The following is a 7,854-nucleotide window of genomic DNA, read 5'->3' on the forward strand; positions in this document are numbered from 1 at the left end:
CACATAATATTGTTATATTTGATTAAATAATATGATAATATTATCATCATATTTCAAATCTCTTAATTTAATTAATTTTGTTTCATATATGATGAATATTAGATTCTAAGATTCTAACCCAGTGCCAACCAATCTATTATTTCATGACTTATATACAAATACTTTTTAGTAATGTAAAAGATTAAAATTATTTTTTATTTTATTTTCATACTTAATTAGCGTCATCAATTTAAGTTTTATTATAAATCTACTATAAAGTCTCTTTTCTTGAGTTAAAAATATAATTTTTTTATGATAATTGTTAATTTGAATGAAATAAAAATAATACCTTACAATTAGATTATCTTAATATAAATTTTATTTTATTTATCAATGATAGTTGTAATGTTTATTTATTATTTATTTTATCTTTTTGTCAAGAAATTCATTTTCATTATCAATAATAAACATGTTTTTAAATGTTTTATTAGAAAAGAAAACTTATTTTCCATTAGTGAACATACCTTTAATGCTATAGTGATAGGTGTAGCCTCTTCACATGTTAAATTAGATATTGCTTCTAGCTTTTTTCATTGAAGAAAGATAGTTTATTAAGTAACAATTAGATTTATATTAATTATGTTCTTTTACAACCTTTTATCCTATGAGCTCGTTTGTCTTTGAGGCGGCGTTTGCGTTTCTTCTAAACGTATTAATAATGGTGTTTGGTTACCGATTGAAAGTAATAACAAATTATAGGCCCCATCATTTATATGAAGTAGGACCTTGATTATAAAAAAAAAATAGTTTTTTATTGTTTTTTGCATGTTCAATTACATGTTAAACTTTCTAGAGATCTAAAAGGCTTTGGAAAATTACTAAAGCATCCTTTTCTTTTTTTCTTTTCTCGTTTGTTTTTTTATTTTGCATTCATTTCTCTTCAATCAACCCTAACTGTGCGTAACAACTTTACAGCAAACCATTACTGTTGCACAACCCATAATAATAACCATCATAACGTCTCTTTCTTTTTATTCAGTAGTCATTGATTTCTCCTTAACAACAAAAAAGGAAGAGCAGGAGCAACCCTCATTACTGCAATCAACAACCCCAAAACAGAAATCCAAATTGTGCTTCATTCAAACACCAAAGCTACAATTTCCAACAGGTTAGTTTACTTAATTCATTGGTCTACTTGTAAAGTATTGTTAAGTTAATTTTTGTTCCTTCCCTCCAAACCTAGATTTGTTTATTTCTTTTTATAAATCACTGATTTTTTACTCTAGATAGTGATTATTGCTAATTGTTTTCAGATCTTTATCTTATGCCTCCATTTGTCTTCGATTATTTATGATTTGGCTCTTGCTATATTAAACTAATTAAGGCTGAAGGTAAAGTACTCGATGCACTGTCAACTATTAATAGTTTTCAAGTCATCAGAAAATACTAGTAGTAGTTGTTTGCTGATGATTGCTAACAAATAAATAAATATAAATTAAAGTATAATTTCCTTTACTAATTATAAAATCCCTTAATAATTGATCAAATACAATTAAAGGTTTGAGTTGTCTGTAGGTAGTTTTAGATGTTATTTCTCCTATGAAGAAATGATTGAGCAATTATTATGGATTAATTTGACAAATATAATTGCCTGTTAGTTTTGTAATGGAATACACAAGCATCAATTGTAAAATGTCAAAGAATTTCATTACATTATGGACAATGTTTATGTTATTTGATAATTATAAGGCAAATGTCGTTAAGCTTTTATTTTTTATATTGTGGATGGTAAAGCTGATCGAGTTTTTTATTTCAGATTTGACATTATCCAATCTTTTGTTGAACTTGTTAATTACCTATTAACTATTTTCACATTTGACATCATTCAATCTTTTATTGAACTAGTTAATTGCCTGTTAATTGTGGATGTTAGAGTTGATATAGTTTCTTTTTCCATCCCTTGTCAACATTCAATCTCTTGTTAGTTTTTTTGGTCGACCTTTTATTGGAAATGCAATTTTATGTTATGTTAGTATCTTATTTTAGCTCTTATCAGCATTCAATCTTTTATTTATATAGTTAATTATTTTTTTCATTTTTTCTTACATTGTCAACCATTAAGCAAGGATGAGTCTAACACACACGATAAAGCTTCTTAGATCAAGAAAATGTTGCACACGTTTTATGAAATTTGCATTAAAGATATTGAGAGAGGCATGAGACCAAACACGCATTTCAACAAAGCTAGCTAAAAATTTATCATACGACTTCATTCAAAGAGCAAATATGACTTTCATTAACAAAGCTCAACTTAAAAACAAATATGATGGGATTAAAAAGGACTAGAGGGTATGGAAAAAAATTAATAATTGAAACTAGAATTGGATGGTATATTGAACTTGGGACCATCTTGGCAACTGATAAATGGTAAAAATAAAAAATTTAGGTTAGTTTTCATTATCAATAGCCTTATAAAATTATTTGTCTTGTTGTATTATTTATTAATTTACTATCATTGCTAAGTACATTTAACTTTCATTACACAAGAAATGAGAGGAGCAAATAAGTTCAGGCATGTCGACATAGAGCCCTCGTTGTGTACCAAGTATGACATCATGTTTAGTAATATAATGGCCACGAGACAATATATTTGGATTCCCTTAGAAAGACTGTTATCAGATGAAGATATGAGGTTGCTGGAATGAGAAATACAACCAATAAGGAAACTAATATAGAAGAAGGAAGTGGCGACTCTAAAAAGGAAGAAGTCCCTTATTTCATACATGATGTTAGCAGTATGGTTGGTGGAAGCAATGTCGCAAACAGTAGCAACAACCACATAATGCAAAGAGAAATGGCGCATATCACACAACACCTTAATACCGAAAAAAGAAAAGGGAAACTGGAATGGGAGCATAATTATTTGCATGTTTAGATCAACTTGTTGAGTTTGTCTCCATGACTATAGAGCAGGATAGCTCCTTCTAGAGATAAAAAAAAAAAAAGGTTGTAACATTGAAGAGGTAATGGAAGAATTATATTTTATTAATGAAGTTAATTTTGATAGTGCATTGCATACCTTTGCAATTGAATTCTTTTGTGCGAGGAGCAAGAGGGAGATGTGGCATGCAATGGGTTCTATTGATAGAAAAATATCATGGCTGAAAATAATGTTTGAACAACAAAGAAAAACTTAGATAGACAATGTCAGATTTTAACTTATTAACCTATTCATGTCTTTTTATTTATGTTAAATACTATAATCGAGTAACATTTTTAATTTTTTTAAAAAAAAATTCCATTATTTTTTTCAGACTTCCTATGCTACAATTATTGCTGGAAATATGTGAAGTTGCCTACATATTTGTGTATTTCTGTAACCAACTACTTGGAACACCATTACCATGTATGTTTTGACATTATGTATCACTAAATATGTTGTTGGGTTGGAATTTGATGAGTTCTGAAATGTAGACTTTAAATGTTTAGTTAATTGTTACAAAACCTTGGTTTCAAATATGAAATCAAAATTTCAGTTATTATTATTGCAATTCAAATATTTGGATACTTAACTTTAAATGTTAGGTTTAGGTTAATAAAATCAAAATTTTCAGGTGGTTTCTTGATGTTAAATGGTTGGTTTAATATATGGAAACTGAAATTAATGCTTGTTGTTATTATACTTTGAATGTTTGGATACTTAACTTTTAATGTTTAGTTACTTGCTCTTGAGTGGTAGGTTTCATACATGCAGAAATTACAATTAGTATTATTGTAATTTGAATGTTTGGAAACTTAACTTTGAATGTTTGGTTTAGGTTATTAAACTCAAAATTTTCAGTTGGTGTGATATTATGAATGTTTGGTTACATGCTTTTGAAAGTTAGATAATTGTTTTGGAGTATTATTTTTAGTCTTATGTATTTGTATGTAAATAATAGTAAGTATGTAAAGGCAATATCACTTTCATATTGTCAATTTCTAAGAAGAAACCAAATGTTATAGCACCTGCAAGTAGGTGTGGTGGTTTCTAATTGTTGGTGTTGTTTATTTCTAGTATTTTTACATATGTAATAAGTAAGTTACATTTGATTTAATATTAGATTTTTACATCTGTAATAAGTAAGTTACATTTGATTTAATATTAGTTGCAGCCAATTACTTTCAATGTTATGAAATTCATTATAAACAAATGCATTCTTAGGTTTGTAAATGTCTTTTCATTTGTATAATCATGAGTAAAGTGTTTTTTATTTATAAGTAAGCAGTTAATAACAAGTTTGTAAAACTAAAAATTTCTATTACTATAAAAAAGTTGTTTCAATTTGAATATCTTTAAGATAATAAAAATGTTTGTCTTATATAACATCTTTAATATATGTAACATTTACTTTGAATTTATATTCCCATTAAACACAAAAAAAAAAAATTGTATGTCATGATAGATATGGATTCACACTGGTTTTCGGCACTTTTTGACGGGGTTATGATAATGTAATGAATAACGTAGCTATTTATGTTAATTATAGTCATTCTTTTGATAACGATGAAGATTCTAGTGGTAATCATAGTTCTGATAATGACAACAACGATGACGACGATTCAGATGAAAAAGGTGAGTTGTTTTGGAAAGGGGAGTTTGATTGTCATAAATTGGTTCTATGCACGGCGGATGCCCTTGCATTATATTATAATACTTATATATACAAGGAACCTTGTATGGATTCTTACAACACTTGAATGCGATGGTTGAACGAAATATTACATGGATATTGGATACGCTGTGTAAACATGTTTAGGATGGATGCGGCAACATTTCAAAGTCTTTGCTAATAACTTGAAAACCAATATGGGTTTAAAAACATTAGAAGAATGTGTGTTTTTGAAAAATTTGAAATATTTCTTTATACAATTTGGTGCTTCCAACGGGAAAGTTCATAAGAGATTTCAACATTCAAGAAAAATTATTAGTAGGTCCTTTAATGAAGTTCTTAAATCAATTTATTCACTCATTACAGATTTAATACAACCTGCAGATCCCAGGTTTGTAAACATATTGTGTGAAATTATGAACAATCAAAGGTATATGCCTCATTTAAAGGTAATATAATTAATTATCTTATTGATAGTGCTTTGTATTAAATAAATTTATGAAATTTATTTTTTAGTCAACTCAAATTGATGTTTATTGTTGGTTTCTCTTATATTAGAGTTGTGTATGAGTTATTGATGGTATTTTAATTAAAAATACTTTAAACCACAAAGACACTCTAATCCTCATCATATAAAATTATCACAAATGTGGTCGGAAGAACTCTTCAACGACAACCCTCTATCAACTTTTTTCAAGTGGATGGAAGGTGTCAGGATCTCACCTTGTATTTTTCATTACCAGCAATCTTGCCCGCCTGACTCTGAAACGTTCTTATTTAATTCAAAAAAACCTCAGTTTTCACGATCACGAATTTTTTATGTATATCTGTGTGTGTGTGTGGCAGGTGGGACTTTCCATACCTCACGCAATGCTTTCTAAAAAGAAGACCAATAAATAGCATCAATTATCGATAAAGTTGAATTAGAGCTTAGAATAACAGCATTGTCAACTGGTTGACCTTGCAAGGGCAGCAGACAGCTTAATTTGATTCATTAAGTTAAAGGGAGATAGGATTAAATATATGACCCTGATGTAATTTTGTGATCAAACCATGTTCTTATAGGGATATAGTTTGACACTTCTTCAGAAGGAATATGAACACTTGTTTTCTTCCCAACTTTTTTTGGTTCATCACTTTTTTTTTTCTAGGAGGAAGTGTCATATCAGCCAAGATTTTATGAATAACTCTTTCCATACTTGTTAAGTTATAGATCAACTCCTTATTATTATTTTTTTTACTTATTTCTTTATTGGTTTGAACTGTGAATTACTTATCAATTTGTTAATTTTATACTTAACTATAAGTTTAGAATATAATTACTAATCAACAATTAGTTCTTACAGTTGAATGAAAATCACCATGTGTATACTTTATTAAATGGCACATTGCTTACACGTTATTCATTTTGATTTTAATTAATAATTGAATTATTGTTTCTGACGACTTTTAGCATTAACTCAATTTGTAATAGCATTTTTAAGTATCAAATAGTTTTTTTCTAATTTAATATGATAGGCATTTTACTTAATTTTACGTGGACCCCACAAGGATAATTGGTATTGGTTGAGAATTTCATTGCTTGTATCAACACTGATCACATTTTCCATTAATTAGAAAAAAAAAAAAGTTGCTTCAATAAGTTAAAAGGATTGTATATCTTGATAGTTAAGAATACGTATTTTTTTTTTATTATATATTTCTCTTAATTTACACTATATATAGAAACGTGTTTTTAATATCATTAGAATTTAATATCGATTAACGTTATTTTGCAAGGCAAACATATTGATAGTTTTATCTCGTCTCTAGATACTGGATTAAAGGTAACTCATGGGTAGTTAATTTCTTGGAAGTAAAGTGTCCTGTATATCTGTCTATACTCTTAGCTTCAAGAAATCGAATCATATGCAGGTTTTAAAAGGCAAAAATACACATGAACTTGGAGTTATATTGCATCAATCCCTTTTCTTTTATTGCATAAACTATAGGAGTTACGAGCACTTGAATTTGAGGTTAATCTGGGGACACATTAGACAAAAAGAATAGCATTGATTCCACCGGTATATAATTATTGATTTGATTTGATTCCACTATTTATTATTTACTTTTGCATGATGGGACGCACAAGTTGGGATAAATTAACTGGGCCTCGATGGAATATTTGCAATTATTTCATCAAAACAAATCGAAGAAAATAATATAACAGAGTTTTGTGTAAACAGGAAGTTTGGCGCAGCCATCCTCTCTGTATATTTACGAATAAGACAATATATAAAAGATAAGGTATACTATATTACACAGAATAACTCTAAAAAAATTAAGTATATTAATTTTTATAATACATCATATTCCATAATACACTCTTTAAAATTAAAGATGAACTATCCACATGAAGCTTGAATTATAGATAAGCAAAGGTAAAGTGAGGGAACATGCTTAGTATTAACTAATTGATCATTAAAGGATATGAAGTGAATCTAATTTTTTTTTTTTTGCTATTCTATCACAAATAAAAAAATAATCAATCTTAACATACTTAGTACGAGAATAAAAAATAAGATTAGTAGATAAATAAATAGCTTCCAAGTTATCGCATCAAATAATAGTTATAACAAGTCCTTTACTATCACTAACATGTATTTAATCATTACTAAGATAGAATTTTACACTTGTCATATTTGCAAAATCTAAAGTAACATGCATTCCTGCACATGTATCAGAGAACTATATGAAAAAGTTGGCTGTTAGAGCATTAATTAAAAAGAAGTTGTTAGAGCATTAATTAAAAAGAAGTTGGTAGAGATTTAATTTTTATGGGTCATTACTTGTGAATACTGTTATGATGAGTGATAAAGAATATTGCATAAAAGACACTTAACTTGACGTGTAAGAGGTAAGAGGTCACTGACTTGGTGAATAATTTTAGTTGTTCAATTGTTGCTAATTTCCTCTTATAGTCACGATTTTACTACCAATAACCACCATTCTTTTCATGATAATTATGACCACATAAACCAAAAAAGAAGTTATAGGTATTCCTTCAGCCACAACGACATCCTCTACTCCGATTATAAGAGGAGATAATACCATTAAAACTAGAAAAACCACGCTAAGCAACCAAAACATATGAGGTCATAAAGGAGCATGCAACAATGGTGCAAGAAAGCTCATGTGTAAAAACTTATAAAAAAGAAGGTGACTATGAAGCTTAGAATAGGGA

Source organism: Populus euphratica, unplaced genomic scaffold (assembly GCF_000495115.2).
Source record: "Populus euphratica unplaced genomic scaffold, PopEup_1.0 scaffold32.1, whole genome shotgun sequence".
In the NCBI taxonomy this organism is placed as follows: Eukaryota; Viridiplantae; Streptophyta; class Magnoliopsida; order Malpighiales; family Salicaceae; genus Populus; species Populus euphratica.